Source organism: Pogona vitticeps, chromosome 14 (assembly GCF_051106095.1).
Source record: "Pogona vitticeps strain Pit_001003342236 chromosome 14, PviZW2.1, whole genome shotgun sequence".
In the NCBI taxonomy this organism is placed as follows: domain Eukaryota; kingdom Metazoa; phylum Chordata; class Lepidosauria; order Squamata; family Agamidae; genus Pogona; species Pogona vitticeps.
In genome coordinates this window covers 9,011,534-9,031,566 of record NC_135796.1, presented here as the reverse complement: position 1 = coordinate 9,031,566, position 20,033 = coordinate 9,011,534, and the positions used below count along the sequence as shown (strand labels likewise).

At 44.0% G+C, this 20,033-nt stretch overlaps 1 protein-coding gene and 2 long non-coding RNA genes across 3 annotated transcripts in view; all 3 read right to left on the bottom strand.

Moving 5' to 3' along the window:
* Positions 1-20,033, bottom strand: part of LOC140702678 (Ig lambda-1 chain V regions MOPC 104E/RPC20/J558/S104) — a 255,235-nt gene that overhangs the window by 130,012 nt on the left and 105,190 nt on the right. The window lies entirely within an intron of this gene.
* Positions 595-1,247, bottom strand: LOC144584769 (uncharacterized). The gene is made up of 2 exons (XR_013539196.1): positions 1,131-1,247; positions 595-979 (listed from the first exon to the last, which is right to left on the bottom strand). It is a non-coding gene; the product is annotated as an uncharacterized LOC144584769 (long non-coding RNA).
* LOC144584770 (uncharacterized) lies at positions 10,021-17,356 on the bottom strand. Its single transcript, XR_013539197.1, has 3 exons — positions 15,067-17,356; positions 11,659-14,948; positions 10,021-11,507 (listed from the first exon to the last, which is right to left on the bottom strand). It is a non-coding gene; the product is annotated as an uncharacterized LOC144584770 (long non-coding RNA).

Below are 20,033 nucleotides of genomic sequence, written 5' to 3'. Positions count from 1 at the left end.
GTCTTTAGTTATGAAGCATATCACCGGTGAGGAGGATGTCTGCCTGTTAACAATGAGGCCTGTTAACCATGTGTTCCTCCTCCTCCCCAGAGGCATGTCCTTTTATTAAGAATCATCATTTACATACAAGATAAGAGATAGCCAATGAAACATCGTGTTCTACACATTCCAGAAATTCCACACATGCGCAGAGAGAGAATCACAGAACAATGTTTGGTTAGGCTAAGCACCACCGTTGTACCCCTTAATAGCCATAAGATGGGGCTCTAAACTAAGATCCTTGTCACTACAGATAAAACCAAATCACATTGACTGAAGATGAATGGAATGCTAATAAGGTTTTGAATAGAGAAAATGTACATAATTACCTTTAAAGAGCCACATTTGAATACTTGGAAATGGACAAAATCTTCAGTAAATTATTTCCTGTTTCATTCCATCACACATCCTCTCCTTGGTGCTCTTTTTGCTCATTTCTAGTGAGGAAGGTTTGGTCTAAGACCCCTGTTTCATCCTTACACTGTCATTGTGATCTACAACACATTGATGAAATAGGAGAAATAAGAAAGGGTGATTATGTGGTGGAAGTCAGGGGTACTGGGGCATCCATTGTGATTCTGTTTCTCGTCTCTAGAGAGGAAGGTTTTTGTCTCAGTTCCCCTTTCAACTGTACCACCGTGATACGTATTACTATACCAAGCAACACAGAGATAGTCTGCTTCGTCTTCAGGCTGAACGTTGATGATGGTTAAATGACCAGTGCCCTCTGACTGGGAAGCCGTGAATCGTTCAGGGATGCCTTCTCTTCTGTTGCAACCAGGACAGTGGACAAAGCGAGGGGCCTCTCCGGGTTTCTGCTGAAGCCAGACGAAGTTGCCCCATCTCCCACCACTGCTTCTGGTGCAGGAGAGTTTCACGGTTTGTCCCGGAGATGCAGAAGCTGAGGCAGGCTGGGTCACTGTTGCCTGGGAATGGATACCTGGGGGGAAATGAAAAAGAAAATTTAAAAAACATGAAATGGATACACTCTCCAAGTCCTCAAAGACCACAGAAACATGATGCACGTATGGCAGATACATCAAATCCAAACTGGTGTGCAAGACTGTAACGTTCATTTCATGTGACCTTACCTGAGCAGTAATTGAGAAGAACGAAGAGAAGCAGGGCCTGGTCCATGGTGAGCTCTCTCGACTTTGTCTCCCAAAGGTTACAAGCTGGGGGACCCTTCCCTTCCCTCCTTCCTTAAATATTCCAGGGCCACAGAACAGCTGCTTCATGCAAATAGGGCCTCTGCTTACTGTTCCTGCTAGAACCGATATACTGCATGTCTACTTCTTGTTATTATCACCATGCTGATGAAGACAAACATACAGAAGATTTTTAAAATTATATAAAAACTGAAAAGGCCTTCTTCCCAACATGGTCAATGGATTAATTAATTGAATGGACTGATTGATAATAGGGCATCTGAATAAATGAGGAATATTCATCATTCTGGCCACGATTCAACTGAAGAGACCTAAGAGGCTAATAAAAAGGGATCAAGAATAGCCATCGAGGTACATTCATTCACAATGCAGTTTTAGGGAAGTGGATTTCAGTAGGCAATGTTCTGAATTCGAGATAGGAACAGAGGTAATGAGATCCAAGACTATTCTTTGCTTGGGACCCCTGAATTCTAGAGGGACTCAAGGATCTCCTACAAGGCTCATGTGTCTGTTGGCCAAAGATGAAGGTGAGGGTTCGTTTTAAGTTTACACGTATCGCTGAAGTGGGTGACATCTGGACAAGGAAAGAGCAAGAAGAAGCAGGCAAAAATTCCCCACCTGACAATAAACCACTTTCTCCAAATCTGCAGGCAAGGAACGCAGATGATGTCTTATGGCATTTGACTGGCAAGAATTGTGAGAATGGGACCTTGACTGTCTGGCTGCTCAAAGACAGAAGACAGAAATTGTTTTACAGCCATCACTTGCAGATAAAAATGTGACTCCCAAATTGCTAGATGTGTGGGAAGCCAACAGCAAAATGTGAATGAAGGAGTCTTCGTCATATTTGCCATTTGCAGAATGTATGCACGTATACCAGTGAAGTCAGTGCAGGATGTGCGCTTCATTTTGATGAACATAAGAATGCTGACAAAAGAGGAACAGAAGACCAGTAGACTGGACTGCTCTTCGATGAAGCTATGCCAGTCCCTGCACACCCTGAGCCAGCAGGGAATCAGGAAGGTCATGACACACAAACTGAGAGCAGTACACTAAGAGAAGGGCACATAGACGGAGATATGGAGACTGGCAGAGACACCACGTGGTGTTACGAAGTCAGCCATCAGTCACTCATCAGGACCTAACAAAGAGATACCAACCGGTCCTTCCTCACAACAATTGTCGCAGATGAACAAGTCAGCAACCTGGAAAAGACTGAGCTAACAGCTGAAGCCGCCAGGTGGAGAAAAGCTAGAAAGGAAGAGCACGGCCCAAGAGCCAGATGTGGACACTGACGAAGCTACCACCCATCAAGATGGACCTCAGGTGCAAGTGGGTGTTCAAGCTGAAAGAAGGTGCAAATGAAGAAGTGGAATGATTCAACACAAGACTAGTTGAAAAAGGATTCCTACAGAAATGTAGAGAAGACTTTGATGAAATTTGTTCTTCTGTTCTTCAAGCACAGTACAGTAAGAATGCTTCCGAGTAGAGATGGGCATGAACTGAACGACAAACAGAAAAAAACCCACAAACTATTTTCTGCTGGGCACTTTGTTTTGCTTTGGCAACATAGATTCCACATACTCCCTTTCCTGCCTCCCAACCTGATCCTGCCACTGCCTACTCTTCCAGCGGGGGTGGGGGTGTCTCCCCAGGTTTTTGTTGAAGCCAGAGGACTTCGTTATTCTAGCTGCCTCTGCTTTTTGAGCTGGGAAGCGTAGTTGTTGGTACAGGAGACACAGACTGTGAGGCAGGTTGAGTCACCATTGACTGTGAATTGATACATTTGCAAAAAAAGAAAAAAGAAAAAAAAGAAACAGCAAAAATTAAAATTACAGATGATACATGGTGGTACATTATGATGGGGAACTAAGAAAAACCCTTAGGCTTCCTCTTGATGAGACGCTTCTATTTTTGACCCAAAAAATGGTAAGGTTCTCAAGAAGTTTAGACTTGCCGTAAGCCAGAAATTGTCCCACAATATCATGGCTCCATTCCTTCATGCCAAAATGGAGGTTTCCAATCATGGTGGAGATCTTTCTTCCTCCAGAAACTGAATCAGCTTTTCTTTGGAATCCAGTTGCTCTTCACGAATAGGAGGGTGACCTTGTGCTTGTGTTGGCCCTGCCTTTGCCTAGTCGGTTGAAGTCTTCCAAGATCCATGAAACCTTCCAGCTGCCCCAGACCAGACCAGGAGGGTTGCTGCTCCTTTCCATTGCCCTTTAGCTCATTTTGGGTGGTCCCCCAGGCTGGGCACCAGTAGAAGACACAGCAGTCCCTGAGAGATTCAATCGGGATCAGAACCAACCCTGTAATGTTGGTTTCACCCACCACTTTAGTACTTTGTCCTCCAACTTGGGTCAGAGGACATCCGAGTCTTTCAGGATATCCTTGAGTCTGTCTAGACTCTCAATGCCTAAAAGAAGAAACAGTTTTGCCCCTCAATCTTCTTGCTCTCTTGAATTCAGAATATTGTCAATTGAAACTCTCTCCACTAAAATTGTACTTGACATCAATGCAAACGGATCAATATTCTTCAGTCTATTAGCCAGATATGCTTCTTCAGTTGTCTTCTGGCCAGTGCGAGGAATATTCCCAGTGCTTTTAGATACCCTTTTTATCAGTCAGTCCATTTGTTTACTTAGTCCACTGGCCATGTCGCTTTTCCAAAAAGGCCCGAAGGAAGATGAGGTTAGATAATTACAGCTAATCATAGCACTCTGAATATAATAATAAAAGTGATCAGCTTTATAAAAAGCAGTTTCCTAGCATTAATTTTTCACCACATTTATGCATCTTCGTCTTCATTGGCATGGTGAGAAGAAAAACAATTACAGTAGATACATTAAGTTCTCGCAGGGCCAATGAAGGGAGAACAAATTTGCATGAAGCAGCTGTTCTGTGGCCTTGGAGGATTTAAGGAAGGAAGAAAAGGGCCCCAACCTTTTGAAGACAAAGTCAGACACTTTCAGAGAGCCCTCCATGGCCCAGTTACTGCTCAGGAAAAGTCATGCAGAATGAATTTTCCAGTCTTCACTGACATACCTGTTTGCATTTTATCTTTACTAAAGGTCCATAAAGCTTTTGTACTGTTTGAGGACCGAGAAAGTATACAAAACCATGAGTTATGTTTCTCTCTGCCTTCCGAAGGGATCAGTTCGCAGCCAGTCGTGACTCAGCCTGCCTGTGGCATTCACCCTTGTGCCCCCTTGCTTGACCATCAAAACTCAGAGCACTCGAAGGCAAACAATCCCCTCTTTTACACTGCTGCCACCAGGTGATCACTAAATCCCCATTACCTCAGGAAGATGAAGATTCAGTTCCACACTTTAAAGTCTTTTAAATATAACTTTTGTTTATTGATTACAGAAATTGATAGCGATTCATGAATATCTTCTATAGGTAAATTTATTATTAACAACAATCTTCTGTTTGATAATACACTCCTAACTCTAATCACTTCCTCAAACTCCACACTCTATCCCCCTTCTCCACTCTCTCACTCTCCTCTCTGACTCATACTGACTGACCCTTACTGACTGACTCCACCTCTTTATTACATTTCTCTAGGCTCCACCTATCAACAACATGAATATGCATGAACAATTAACATAGCAAACATGAGCCATTGACATAATAAAGGGGGACCCTACACTGCCTCTACTTTGTGTCTCTGGGACAAACTGTGAAACTCTCCTGCACCAAAAGCAGCAGCGACAGCCGGGATAGCTTCTCCTGGTATCAATTGACATCTGGACAGGTCCCTCGCTATCTCCACCATGAGGATAATAGCAAGGGAGAAGGGATCCCACATAGATTCCCAGCTTCCCAATTGGGGAATTATGCACATTTAATTATCACTAATGTCACTGGAAGGACAGATCCTGAAGCTGAGGCTCCAGTACTTTGGCCCTCTCATGAGAAGAGAAGACTCCTTGGAAAAGACCCTGATGTTGGGAAAGTGTGAAGGCAAGAGGAGAAGGGGACGACAGAGGACGAGATGGTCAGACAATGTCATTGAAGTGACCAATATGAATTTAACCCAACTCCGGGAAGCAGTTGTAAGTCGTGACCCCATGGATGAGCACGCCAGGCCCTCCTGTCTTCCACTGCTTCCTAAGGTTTGGTCAAATTCATGTTGGTAGCTTTAATGACACTGTCCAACCATCTCGTCCTCTGTCATTCCCTTCTCCTCTTGCCTTCACACTTTCGAAACATCAGAGTCTTTTCCAGGGAGATTTTTCTTATCATGAGATGGCAAAAGTATTGAAGTCTCAGCTTCAGGATCTGTCCTTCCAGTGAGCACTCAGGGTTGATTTCCTTCAGAATGGATAGGTTTGATCTCCTCCAGTAACACAATTCAAAAGCATCAATTCTTCTGTGGTCAGCCTTCTTTATGGTCCAGCTCTCACTTCCATACATCACCACTGGAAAAACCATAGCTTTTACAATGCAGACCTTTGTCGGCAAGGTGATGTCTCTGCTTTTTAAGATGCTGTCTAGATTTGTCATCACTTTCCTCCCAAGAAGCAGGCATATTTCAATTTTATGGCTGCTGTCACTATCTGCAGTGATCATGGAGCCCAAGAAATTAAAATATGTCATTACCTCCATAGCTTCCCATTCTATTTGCCTAATAAAGTAAAGGTAAAGTTTGCCCTTGACATTTAGTCCAGTCGTGTCTGACTCTAGGGCACGGTGATCATCTCCGTTTCCAAGCTAAAATCTATTAGGCAAATAGAAGGGGATGATATGGAGGTAAAGTTTGCCTCCTGAGTCTTATTTTCTAAAGTGCTAGGCTTTGGTGAGGGTGGATACCAAAAACAATTGGGTAAAGAAGGGGACTTCTACAGGCAATTCTAATCTTAAGGAGCTGGCCTTCCGCTGTGCAATTTTATGGAACTTAAGGAAGTTGCCAGAACTCTCAACAAGGATAGACATGGATGTTTTTGGGGCCAGAAGGAAACCTTTAACATCCATGTTGAGTGTTGAGAAAAGAAAAATGTATTTGCTTGGCCTCTGAAAGATAAGATATGCAGGTTCCTGTCATGAATTTGATTATGAAAATTGTAGAAGTAGAATAGAGATGGATTTTGTTTCATAACAGCAACGAAACAACTAGAAGCTAACTGATGTCCAGGTGTTAATTAGGAAGAAAAAATTGCACAAGGTCAGTTCTTTTTCCAGCAGAAGGAAAAAAAAGTAAAGAAGAACAAGTTGACCCTTATCAAAACTCCAACGGACAAGGACACAACGGCTTAATTTAAGAAAGATGGGCAAAGAGAGAGAAAGCGAAGAGCGACGGAGAAGAGATGGAAGGGAGAGAGACGACACATCGAGAGATATGCAGCCGACAGGACTTTATTTTGAGATTGCGTAAGAATGCTTATTTAAGATATAGTTAGACAGTTCATTATTTTCACTTTATAGAGGAAATGACTGGTGGCTAAGGCTGGGGGTTATTTTGGAAATAATTTGGAAATACTGAATGACGTTAAAATGAGCTTGTTGAAATGATATCTTTTGTAATAAAATATAAAAAGACAAATTGTCTGTAAGCTGTCTCCTTGTTTAGACTAAGCTACTGTAGTAAATTGGATATTTTGGAACTAGGATTGTTTTGATCTGGCCACATTACGCTACCAAATTAGGGTCCTAAATTAATGAAAGGAAGATTAGATCTTCCAGAGCTCCTAGACATTGTTTATTTAAAATCGGGACAGACTTGGGCGAAAGGGTGAGAAGTCGCCTAGAGCAAAGTTACAGGACCCGATTTTGCTGGAGATAGGGACGGATCATTCCTGGATCCCTCTCTGTCCCGTGTAAGGGCCGTTCTAAGGAACGCTTTTACTACAGTTCCAAGCAGAGCTTTCGGGTCATGGGACAAGAATCGAGATATGAGGTTCTGCTATCTTCCATCATCATTCATCTCACTTTGATTAGAATCTACAAATGGATGATTGCACAAAAAGAAATATTTCTGCCATGCCTAGAAGCCTCTATTTTGCCATGAAATAAATGGAACCAGAAAATTTAAGGTCATTTTTTTTCACCAAGGACAAGTCTAAACAACTTGAGAATTATGCCCTGTTTTCAAAAAAGAAAAGAAAAATATGAACACCACGTTCAGGACCAATGAAGCACTTCAGCTTTTAAGAGTGAAGGTTTTTGTCGCAGTTCCCCATCAGGATGTATCACCGTGAAACACGCTAGCACTGCTAGACCAGTCAGCGCAGTAGTAAACGGCCTCGTCTCCAGCCTCAACGTTGGTGATGGTGAGAGATCCCGAGTTCCCTGAAGCAGAGGCAGTGAAGCGGTCGGGGATCCCTGCTCCTCTGCTGCTGCAGCCATTGCAGTGGACAAAGCGAGGCGGTTGCCCAGGTTTCTGTTGAATCCAGGAAACAACCCCATTCCAGCTGCCACTGCTTTTGGAGCAGGAAAGGGTTGTTGTTCGTCCAGGAGATGCAGACTGTGAAGCAGGTTGAGTCACTGTTGGCTGTGAAGTGACACCTTTGCAAAAAAAGAAGAGAGAGGGTAATAATACCGCTGATACTCCGAGCCTGAATACCAGCAAATTGTTAATCAATGCACATTCAAGTCAAATTCTTTTTTTGACTATTAAGTTTACATAAAATTCCCTCTTTGCTTCCTGACCTGCAGAGACACCAAGAAGTGCAAAGAAAAGCAGAACCAAAGCCATCCTGATCAGTTGAAAGGATTTCTTGGTTTCTGAAGGAAAGCGGACCTTGCCTGACGCTTTCCATGCTCCCTTTTTAAAAAACACACAGAACTGAGAAATGGACACCCTTCATGCAAATTTATCTTGCAGTCATTGGCCGCCCTCGGCCTGCCTGTCTCTTGGAGGAAGAGTTGATGTCACGGTAAAAACGAATAGGACAGCCCTGAGTTCCACACAGGAGATTTATTTTGAAGGAAGTATTAAGACCCGTCACCCTCATTCAGCTGATGCTGATGGTCATGATGGAAGAACTCAGCACCACACGAGGAAGTCCAGTGAGGAAGAGGAACTGCAGCTTAGGCTTACAGGGAAAGCTCTGCCTTCAGAGGGTTCTGTTCCTGCCATCACCACTTAAAAAAGGGCACCCACAGGTCCTGTGAGAGGTATGACTTTGCCTGAAACATTTGAGAGCCACAAACATTCAGACCAGGAAATCCCATGTCTTCAGTTATGTTTCTTGAGAACTTCCTCAAGGTGACCTCGTGTGGTGCAGAAAATAGGCATGATTCTGCATCTCCGTATCACAACTAAATATATCACAGAGACCCACAATGTCCTAGGTTCAAGGGCTGTCTTTATATCTGCGGAGAATTTTGAGGGTCACGTACTCCTTCAAAACCTCTCTCTTTTTTTGGACACAAAATGGCAAACCTCATTCTCTTGAGCTCTCCTAGGCAGTGCGTGATTTTCACTTTTTCAATACTTCAGCTCCTCCATCTCTTTTAGCTTTTGAAAGCTAAAAGAGATGGAGTTAAAATAAGGTTTTGAAAAGAGACATTGAGCAGCTGGTCCAGGACCAAAAATAAAAAAATGAAATAAAAAGGTGACTCTGGTGGCTTTTCAGGATCCGAGGAAGTCTGGAGGAAGCAAACCAAGATGAAGTGCCTGAGTCACCTTTTACCTTTATCATTGGAATCTTGAAATTCTGTCTCGGATGCAATGCAATTCAGACCAATTTTCTTCTCAATTTCACCACCAGAACAAGGGTTTTCTTGTCATGGAATTTTTGATAAAAGTTGAGATCCACTTTTGATCACTTTTATAAATATAGCACAGTGAAGCACGCCTGTTCCCTTGAAGACGCACGCCAGGAGATGCCAGTTTCATGGAGCCTGTTCAAATGAGGTTTTCAGTCCCTTCAAGTAGTAGCGTCTGACGGCTCCTGGAAAACTGGTGCTCTCTAAGCATTCAGTCATGCTGAAGTGGGCAACTAACTCTACTGCCCATTATGCGGAGAACAGAAAATCTATTACTTCATTTTTACTGTCTTGTTTTCTGGCCCTTCCAAATTTCTGCCCATATTTTTATGAGCATTTTTTACAACTGCTTGAATGCTTGCATTTTTGCCCAATATACACTGTTTTGTCAGTAACATCTAAGGTACAAGCCATTTTAATGTCGTTTTAAGATGCTTTCTTTTTTTTCCCCTGTTCTATTTTCCCAATACAGTGGTGCCTCACATAATGAGTGCACTGTTTAACGAAGAATCCGCATACCGATGCGGATTTCCCCATCGCTAATGAGATCAATTGATACAACTCCATCTTTCCTACTTAATGTTTTGGGGCTTCTTTTTACTCCCTCTGGTTTTCTTCTGTGGGCCAAGAGCTCCCCCTGCAGGCCCAATGCTGAAGAGCAGACATCACAGGAAACCACAGCTCAGAAGAAACCAGTTACAAGTCATAGAGTTGCCCGTAACGAGTTACAAAAGGAGACAAGGCTGTAAGGAAGGCAAACTTCAAAAAAGATGCAACAAAGAGGAGCAAATATATTCAACTCCAGCAACAAATAAACTTTTCTAGTTAACTTTTGAAGTTACCCCTGAAAGGCACTTGCAAGCATTTTGAGAGTTGTTTTGATATTAATTTTTCAAATTCGATGCCGGCTCACCATTAGAAGTGACGCCCTTTCCCTTTTTCCTAAGGTGGCCTTCTTTGATTTATGGACTCAATCACTGTGGTGGTGGTCTTCCTCCCACCCACCCCACCCCACCCCCACTATACCAGTGGTTCCCCTGTCTTCCCTTCCTTGGTTTTCAACCTGCACTGCACTGAGGGATGGGTAAAAAACCAGTGTGCCCAGAGTCAGACAAGTTGAACTGGTTGGGGATCATTTTCCCCTTGTTGTTGCAAACATCACAGGGCACAAACTTTGGGTCCAGCCCAGATTTCTCTCAAAACCAGAAAAAAAATCTTTGTTCCATTTCCCTCGACTCCTGAAGCAGGAGAGTTTGGCTGTTTGTAAATCTGGATTAAGCTCAAGTGTGACTTCAGAATAAGATCATTTGATTGTTGAGGATAAAAGAGAGCATAAAAAAAAATACATTTGTGGACTGCATCCTAACAAATACAAGTTTGATTTAAAAGGGGAAAAAAAAAAGAAAATCAGGTATCACACTGTCTCTTAAAATCAGTCATAGCCATCATTTCACAAATAAAAATATGGATAAAACCAAATCACATTGATTGAAGATGAGTGGAATGCTAATAAGGTTTTGAATGCACAAAATGTACATAATTACCTTTAAAGAGCCACATTTGAATACAGTGGTGACTCGCTAGACAGTTACCCTGCAAGACAGTTTTTTCACAAGACATTGACTTTTTGTGATCACTATAGCGATTCGCAAAACAGTGATTCCTATGGGGGAATTTCGCTGGACAATGTTTGGTCCCTGCTTCGCAAACTAATTTTCGCTAGTCAACGATTTTGACAGCTCCCTCCGCGCTCGCAAAACGGGTGTTTTCGGGACCTAAGCTTCACAGGACAGCTATTTAAACAGCTGATTGGCGGTTCGCAAAGTGGCTTTCCCATGGCCGATCTTCACTAGACAACGATGATCTTCCCCATTGGAACACATTAAACAGGATTCAATGCATTCCAATGGGGAAATGCTTTTCGTTAGATAATGATTTCGCTAAACAGCGATTTCAGTGGAACAGATTATCATAGTCTAGCGAGGCACTACTGTACTTGGAAATTGACAAAATCTTCAGTAAATAATTTCCTGTTTCATTCCATCACACATCCTCTCCTCCATGCTCTTTTTGCTCATTTCTAGTGAGGAAGGTTTGGTCTAAGACACCTGTTTCACCCTTATGCTGTCATTGTGATCTACAACACATTGATGAAATAGGAGAAATAAGAAAGGGTGATTATATGGTGGAGGTCAGGGGTACTGCGGCATCTATTGTGATTCTGTTTCTCTTCTATACAGAGGAAAGTTTTTGTCTCAGTTCCCCTTTCAACTGTACCACCGTGATACGTATCACTATACCAAGCAACACAGAGATAGTCTGCTTCGTCTTCAGGCTGAACGTTGGTGATGGTTAAATAACCAGTGCCTTCTGACTGGGAAGCCGTGAATCGATCAGGGATGCCTTCTCTTCTGTTGCAACCAGGACAGTGGACAAAGCGAGGGGCCTCTCCGGGTTTCTGCTGAAGCCAGACGAAGTTGCCCCATCTCCCACCACTGCTTCTGGTGCAGGAGAGTTTCACTGTTTGTCCCGGAGATGCAGAAGCTGAGGCAGGCTGGGTCACTGTTGCCTGGGAATGGATACCTGGGGGAAAATGAAAAAGAAAATTTAAAAAACATGAAATGGATACACTCTCCGTGTCCTCAAAGACCACAGAAACATGATGCACGTATGGCAGATACATCAAATCCAAACTGGTGTGCAAGACTGTAACATTCATTTCATGTGACCTTACCTGAGCAGTAACTGAGAAGAACAAGGAGAAGCAGGGCCTGGTCCATGGTGAGCTCTCTCGACTTTGTCTCCCAAAGGTTACAAGCTGGAGGACCCTTCCCTTCCCTCCTTCCTTAAATGCTCCAGTGCCACAGAACAGCTGCTTCATGCAAATAGAGCCTCTGCTTACTGGCCCTACCAGAACCTATATATGTCTACTTCTTGTTATTATCACCATGCTGATGAAGACAAACATACAAAGGATTTTTAAAATTATATAAAAACTGAAAAGGCCTGGAGGTGTTCATAGCACAGAATATCACGCTGTAAAGCTGATATCTCATTTTGCTGCATTCTGTACGTGATACGATTACTTGTAATTATCTAACCTCTTCTTCCCAACATGGTCAATGGATTAATTAATTGAATGGACTGATAGATAATAGGGCATCTGAATAAACGAGGAATATCATTCTGGCCATGATTCAACTGAAGAGGCCTAAGAGGCTAATAAAAAGGGATCAAGCATAGCCATCGAAGTACAGTACATTCATTCACAATACATTTTTAGGGAAGCGGATTTCAGTGGGCAATGTTCTGAATTCGAGATAGGAACAGAGGTAATGAGATCTAAGACTATTCTTTGCTTGGGACCCCTGGATTCTAGAGGGACTCAAGGATCTCCTACAAGGCTCCGGTGTCTGTTGGCCCAAGATGAAGGTGAGTGTTCTTTTCAAGTTTATACGTATTGCTGCAGTGAGTGACATCTGGAGGTACGCTCACAGAGCATCTAAAAGCCGTACTACTAAACTTTCATCCCTCTCCGTCCTTTCCATTCTATGCAAGCTGAAGCCCCCAAACCTAAGTCGCGTTCCCAGTCTGATCTTTCTGCATACTGCACCACCCAAAAGGTGAATCTATGGCCAATGATCAAAATCCGCTTCCGCCTGCTGATGCTCCATGCACCTGCAAAACAAATGTAAAAAACAGCCAGCAATCAGCCTACACCTGTGGCAGCATACGGATATATAACTGGAATGTATTTGATGACCAACGACCCATCCTTTGGATGCCCTCTGGGTCGTAGCCAAGCACAGTCACCGTAGAGGCTGCTCCTCTCCGAAATGAGTGGGTCCTGATGTGCCAGCCCTATAAACTGATATGTTGCAGAGCTGGCTCTGTCACTTTCCCAAACTGGTATTTAGTAAGTGGGTGGCCATCGCTATGGCAAAAGAAGTATCCGCAATGCTCAGCCCTTCATGCTAAGTAGTTCTCTATGGCTGGAAGAGGGCATAGATCCTTGAAAGAACACTCTCCTAATGCAATTTCCTCTTTGGTCCATCTTGGAGTGCCTTATGAGCATACTTTGCTTCTGACCACTTGTATGTCCACTTTCTGAATTTCCACTAGTGCCCTATCCTCTTTGCCTGCAGCTGACTTCTAAGGGCACCGAAAAATGCCACCGACAACACTGCCCTGAATAGTACCACTTCATAACTATCCTTGACCCAGGGGAGATGGGGCTTTATCGGAGTGAGACTGGTTGTGTTTCAGGAGGGCTTCTGAAATTGACCAGGACCATTCAGTTTTGATGCCCCCCCAAAAAAACTGTGGGGGAGGGAGAAAGGACTTCTACTAGGAGGGGTGACAGTCTGAAGCAGCAGAATTTGACTGAGGGAGATGAGGCATCAGAGCCCCAGGTGTTTCCTCCTCTCTCTGAGGAGAGAGTACTGGAAAGTAAAGGAGTTTGGAAAATAATCCAGAATAGAACTTGAAGTAAGTTGCTTGTTTCATATATCGAACTTTGAAGGACCAAAATAATGAAAAAAAGGGATTGTAATTGGTGAGGGGTGTGATGATTTGTGTTTTTATGTATATTAGAATGGGATATGTAGTCCTAAGATTGTCCCAATAGCATCCATCTTGATTTAATGTCTGTGTCTGTGGTAGGAAAATTTTACATGCTGTTTCAGAGAAGCTTCGTTCTCTGGTTATCTAGTTGCTAAGGAGAGCCAGAGAGTTACATTCCTGGTAGTCATAATAATTCTGCCACAAAACATGATAACAACTCAAGCTTCCATGAGAAAGTTAGGCGGGACAACAAGACCCAGGAGGGGGTGTTCCTTATGAGGCATCCTGGGAAGAAGAAGGAAGTTGGGAGAAGTTGGGAAAGATGGAGTTTGACTGAGAAAGGACAGACATGTGCTTTTTCCCAAAATGGATTATAACTTGAATGGAGCTTTTTGCCAGCATGGACTTTTGGATTACAACTTGAATCTAACCTTTCCTGAAGGACTATGGAGTCACAGGATACATAAGAAAGACAACGCCTATGCATAATTCTAGCTTAGTATGTTTTCTTCTGTTATTTTTCTTAGCTGGAGTTTGTGGGGTGGTCTGTCTGATTTGATATGGAAATGTTACTGACTGAATTACTTTACTATAATCTGAATTCTTTTCTGAACTATATGTCTTAATAAAGCAGGAATGTTTTGGAATTGCATGCATTGGTTTCTTGAACAGACTAACCTATCTAATTGGCCATGTGTATTTGCTACCATATAGAGCCCAGATTTGCCTGAGTGTAAACTCATGGATTGTCTGTGTTTCTTGTTTTTACTTAACAAAGGGGATGGACTGGAGGAAGGAAAATTAGTGCAGGGCCTGGCTGAGAAATTGGGCTCATCTTAGCTCATAAGGACTGACTAATTTTCTGAAATCTCTCCTTCTCCGGCTTCCCCTTAATCTCCTTGGAAATGGGGGATTGCTTACAAGGGGAAATGATTATATCTGACTGGATGGGCAGATACTTTCCCCCCCCTTCCTCACTTAAGGCTTGAGAAAGAGAAAGGAAAGGAAAGAGGAAGAAAAGAAGGGGGGAGGAAACGTCTTCACTTCTATGGCGGCAGGGCAAGATAACTACTGAGATCAGTGAAACATCCAGAAAAAGACTTCATGAGGATCAGAGAGAACGTTTTTTTGTCTCACTTCCCCATTAGACTTTGCCAATGTGTAACCAGTTGATGCTGGCAAACCAGGTATAACAATAATAAACGGCCTCATCCTCAGCCTGAATGTTGGTGATTGTTAAATAGCCTGTGTTCTCAGAGAGGGAAGCAGTGAAACGATCTGGAATCCCATCTCCTCGGCTGCACGTACTGCAGTGCACAAAACGAAGGCGTTCTCCAGGTCTCTGTTGGAGCCAGGCCGTGTGAGCAACCCGGCCACTGGGAGTACAGGGAAGTTTAACCGTTTGTCCCAGGGACCCGGAGGTGGAGGCAGGCTGACTCATAGGTTCCTGGGAGATGACCTCTTGAAGGAGAGAAAGAAAGAAGGTGACTTTGCTTCACATTTTGTGCATATCAGACAAGAAAGGTTCAAATGAAGAGAAACAGGTCTGCAGAAAGGGAGTTCCCGCCAACCCACTTACTGGAGAAGAAGCTGATAAGCACCAGGCAAGAGAGCAACCAGGCCATGAGGAGCTCTGGAGACAACCTTGAACTTTCTAAAGCAATCAAATTATGAGCAGCCACCCCCTGACTCTTCTCAATTGGATCTCCCTGGCCCTAAAGATTCGTCCTCTCCAGGAAATGTATGGGCTTTGCAAGGAGTAGCCTTGCTCCTCCCCCTGCAAAGGAAGAGATGCTTCTCGCCAATCCAGTGACCACGGAAGGTATTTGCATAGCTGAGGGATGGAGGGAAGGGTTGCTCTTTAAAAAACATAAAAGAGACGAACCCAGGCTTGATCCTGCATGAAATGGAACAAGGGCACAGTCCAAGCAGGCTACAGTTCCAGCACTTGGATTCCATTTTAATTTCCACAGTGGAATCCTGGGATGTGTAGATTGGCCAAGGTGTTGGGATTCTCCTGGGATGGAGCATATATCCCAGGGGTGTTAATTTTGGGCTGAAATCTCTATGTAAGAGGGAAGCTGCCTTGTCCTGAACCATGGTGTTGACCCCTTTGGCTTTTCACTGTCCACAATGACTAGGAAAGGTCCTGGGTTTCTCTAACAGGGAGGAACCCTAGTTCTTGGTCGGGACCCCAGGGATTGAATGGGGAGCTGTATTCTGACAAACTAGTGTTTTCCTTCCCTTCAGGGACCAAAGTCCAGCCTCCAGTTATCCAGATCTTGATTTTAAAATTTCCAATACACAATTTTTGTTGTTGCCAGAAAGCAAAATATTTTAAGTCTCTACAAGGGAGTTATTCATTTTAATTCAAATGTGGGTGCAATTTATTCTGAATCATTTTGGCATGTTTCATCACCTTTACCATATAGATTGAGTCTGCGGAGTTTCTCAATCCAAGTATGCCAGGATCACAGGGTTCAAGCGGCAGGGAAACCTTGCAGCCTGATCTGCTATTTTTATTTCCGTCTATAACATTGCTCTTATATTTCTGCTCTTAAAAAGCAGAGACATCACCTTGCCAACAAAAGTCCGAATAGTCAAAGCTATGGTTTTTCCTGTAGTGATGTATGGAAGTGAGAGCTGGACCATAAAGAAAGCAGACCACCGAAGAATTGATGCCTTTGAATTGTGGTGCTGGAAGAGGCTCTTGAGAGTCCCCTGGACTGCAAGGAGAACAAACCTATCCATTCTGAAGGAAATCAACCTTGAGTGCTCCCTGGAAGGACAGATCCTGAAACTGAGGCTCCAAGCCTTTGGCCATCTCATGAGAAGAGAAGAATCCCTGGAAAAGACACTGATGTTAGGAAAGTGTGAAGGCAAGAGGAGAAGGGGACGACAGAGGACGAGATGGTTGGACAGTGTCATCGAAGAGACCAACATGAATTTGACCCAACTCCAGAAGGCAGTGGAAGACAGGAGGGCCTGGTGTGCTCTGGTCTGTGGGGTCACAAAGAGTCGGACATGACTAAACGACGATGATAACATTGATATAGAGCAATTCCCTTTTTAAAAATAATAATAATAATAATAATAAAATAAACAAGTATTAAAAGTAACACTGCAGCAGAAGAACTCGGCTTTTGGCCCTAATGCCCACGTCACCATAACACAGGAAGTGAGTTTTTGGTGGTGTCAGCAAGCAGCTGTGAGAGGCATCCAGCACAAGGGTAGGCAGGCCCAGGACAAAAACCTGAAAAATAGTTCCAGGATGATGCATCAGCAACCAGAGCATCTAACTTTTAGGGCAGTACGATAGTGGAACCATTTACCTTGGGAGTTGGTGAGTGCTGCACCACTGGAGGTATTCAAGAAAAACTTGGACAATCCCCTGGGAGATCTGCTTTGACTGTATTCCTGCCTTGAGCAAGGGATGTCAACACTCCTAGCTCTGCATCCTCATAAAAAAATAATACTTTTAGAGTCATCGAGTAAGGTCTTCTTGGCTGCCCATCGGGTCCTCTGCTGATAAAACGTACCCATGGATAAGAGTGAAAACAGCATTAGTTTAGATAAAGAAAGTGCTTACTCAGGTTGTCAGACATTTCATAACAGGATTCTCTTCCTCTGTATCTCTTTCATGTGGAACACTTTGTACCAAACAGGAGTTCTGAAAAGTCATTTGAGGGGAAATCTCCAAATTGATAGAGATTTCTGGTGACCTTTCCCAGCCTTTTCTAGCTACTAAGAAGTAATTTACAAACTTATTGGCCTTCTACAAATACAGTCTTATTTCAGCAAACAAATCTAGGATCATAGTCCTTCTGCAGCCCTGGACAATTTATCACCTTCATATTTGGTCCCTATTACCCTGCTAATATTCTTCACGAAAACAGAAGCGGTGTGGGACAAAAGAGTGAGGAGTGGCATGGATGAAAGGGGAATTCTGTGGAAGAAAGAACAACCTGGGAATGCTGCTGGGTCAGCTTCAAGATTTTTATACCAGGCTTCAGAATGAATCAGTCTACCTACCCCCCACCTATGATGTTTCTCTGTCCAACCCAAGGTGGAGGCTCCAATACATGTGAGGAGTTTATGTGATACTACAGGCTATTTAGTTTGTGGCCATTACTTTAGGGCAGGTAGGCAGTCAGGGTCAACCCAATTCTGAGGATGCCTTTGGCAACCTATTTTGGGTTCCTTCCTGTAGACTGGGCCTGGGCTCTACATGTGGGGTTATGTGACACAAGCCATGGACAATGATGAACCACCATTTTTAAATTCCCACTCTTGTCCCTGGTGGTCTGGAGCATTATAAGAAGTTGGAATAATCCCAACCCAAAGGGTTCCAGTCCACTTTTCAGTCACCTAGAGTGGTCGCAAGACCAGATGGTAAAGGTAAAGGTTCCCCTTGACAATTTTTTGTCCAGTCGTGTCTGACTCTAGGACTTGGTGCTCATCCCCGTTTCCAAGCCATAGAGCCAGCATTTTGTCGGAAGACAATCTTCCGTGGTCACGTGGCCAGTGCGACTTAGACACGGAATGCTGTTACCTTCCCACCGAGGTGGTCCCTATTTATCTACTCGCATTTGCATGTTTTCGAACCGCTAGGTTGGCGGGAGCTGGGACAAGCGACGGGCGCTCACTCCGTCACGTGGATTCGATCTTACGACTGCTTGGTCTTCTGACCCTGCAGCACAGGCTTCTGAGGTTTAGCCCACAGCGCCACCACATCCCTTTGAAGACCAGATGGGCAGGGTACAAATGAAATAAATAAATAAAATAAAGTTTCATCCTGTCTCTCTCAGACAAGAGAAGCCACAATGGGGGAGCAGAAACAAAAGACAGGTGAGGTGTGTCAGAAGAGAAAGGACTGAGCATGACTGATGGGAGTATGAACAGCCCTTTCCTGTCTGAAAATGCTTCTGACCCCATTTGCAAACCTTTGCAGAACTCCACATTATTCAGTGTAAAGAGCATTTGGCTTCCTCTGTGTTTGCTGTACGGTTCCTGCACCCAAACTGTAGACCAAGAGCTCCCCCCTGGGGCTGGAGGTGTAAGTGAATTCATCATTTCCAACACTCCCCTGCCCCATTCGTGAGGCCATTTGGGGTCCCTATGGGGAACTGTGGACATCCTCAGTGCTTCGGCCCCCCAAGTGCAGCTGATGCCTAGTGAAGCCCAGTGTCGGCTGGAGGGAGGTTTTGGTCTCACTTCCCCCTGGGGTTGCGTCACTGTGCTCTGCCTGCTGCTGTCAGAAGATAAACAGTAATAGTCGGCCTCGTCTTCTGCTTGAACGTTGGAGATGGTTAAGGTGGCCGTGTTGGCAGATTCATCAATGGAACCAGAGAATCGCTCTGGGATCCCTGAGGCTGTAGCATCATCGCTATATATTAGCAATATGGGGGCACTGCCAGGCTTCTGTTGGTACCAAGAGTTCCAGTGGTCGTTCACACTCCCTCTGCTTCTCCTGCAGGGGATCTGGACTGTTTCTCGGATGGCGGCCGAGACGGACGGCGACTGAGACATCGTGAACTGCCCATCACAACCTGAAACCCAAATCAGTGACAAAAGTAAGAGAAGGAGGAAGATGACAATGAGAGGACGCTTCCTGAAGGAGCTGCATCAATATTAAAAATGGGGAGGGGTGTTTAATGAAGCATTTCTAAATTTTTCTCCTACCCCAAGAGTAAGCCAGAAGCACAATGAGCATCAAGGGCCTGACCATGGTGAGGGCTTCCAAATTCTCCAGCACAAAGACAGGTGGAAGATCTTTGCCGTTCTCCTTTGAACCTTCCCCAAACCCAAGATTTCCTATGTATGCAAATATCTCAGAAGCGATAGGCGGCTGCAGAGGACCAATTTCCCTTCTGGGGTGAAACACGTCTCTCTCTCTAAGGTGTGTGACTACAGGAGCATGCTTGACGTTGTCCCCCCCTTCGCACAGCTTTCCTCCCCCCCTGTCCACCCCCAGCTATCACTTCCAGCCCCTTTCATCCCTCTCGCAAGGGAACCCCACTCAGAGGGGAGGCAGACTCAAGGGGGTGGAAATTAGAGTTAATGTTGATCAGGAAAGAGGTTTCTGATTAGGCAGGTATCCCTCTGTTACACTGGCTGCTCTTGCAAAAAGGCATGGCACACAATAGACTCGGGATATTTACTCAGCAGTACCCTTCCCCCCTGTTGACATTGGCACACCAACATTTCAATGCATCTTTCCACAGGATAGAAAAAATTATTACCAGCCAGTAATGTAATGGTGGTGGCCACTCAGTGACATACGTTTACCAACGTATCAATGTACCGGCCACAATATTTATTTATTTATTTATTTATTTATTTATTTATTTATTTATTTATTTATTTATTTATTTATTTATTTATTTATTTATTTATTGGACTTATATACCGCCCCATAGCGCTACAAGCACTCTCCGGGCAGTTTACAATTTTTTAATTATACAGGCTACACATTGCCCCCCCCCCCAGCAAGCTGGGTACTCATTTTACCGATCTCGGAAGGATGGAAGGCTGAGTCAACCTTGA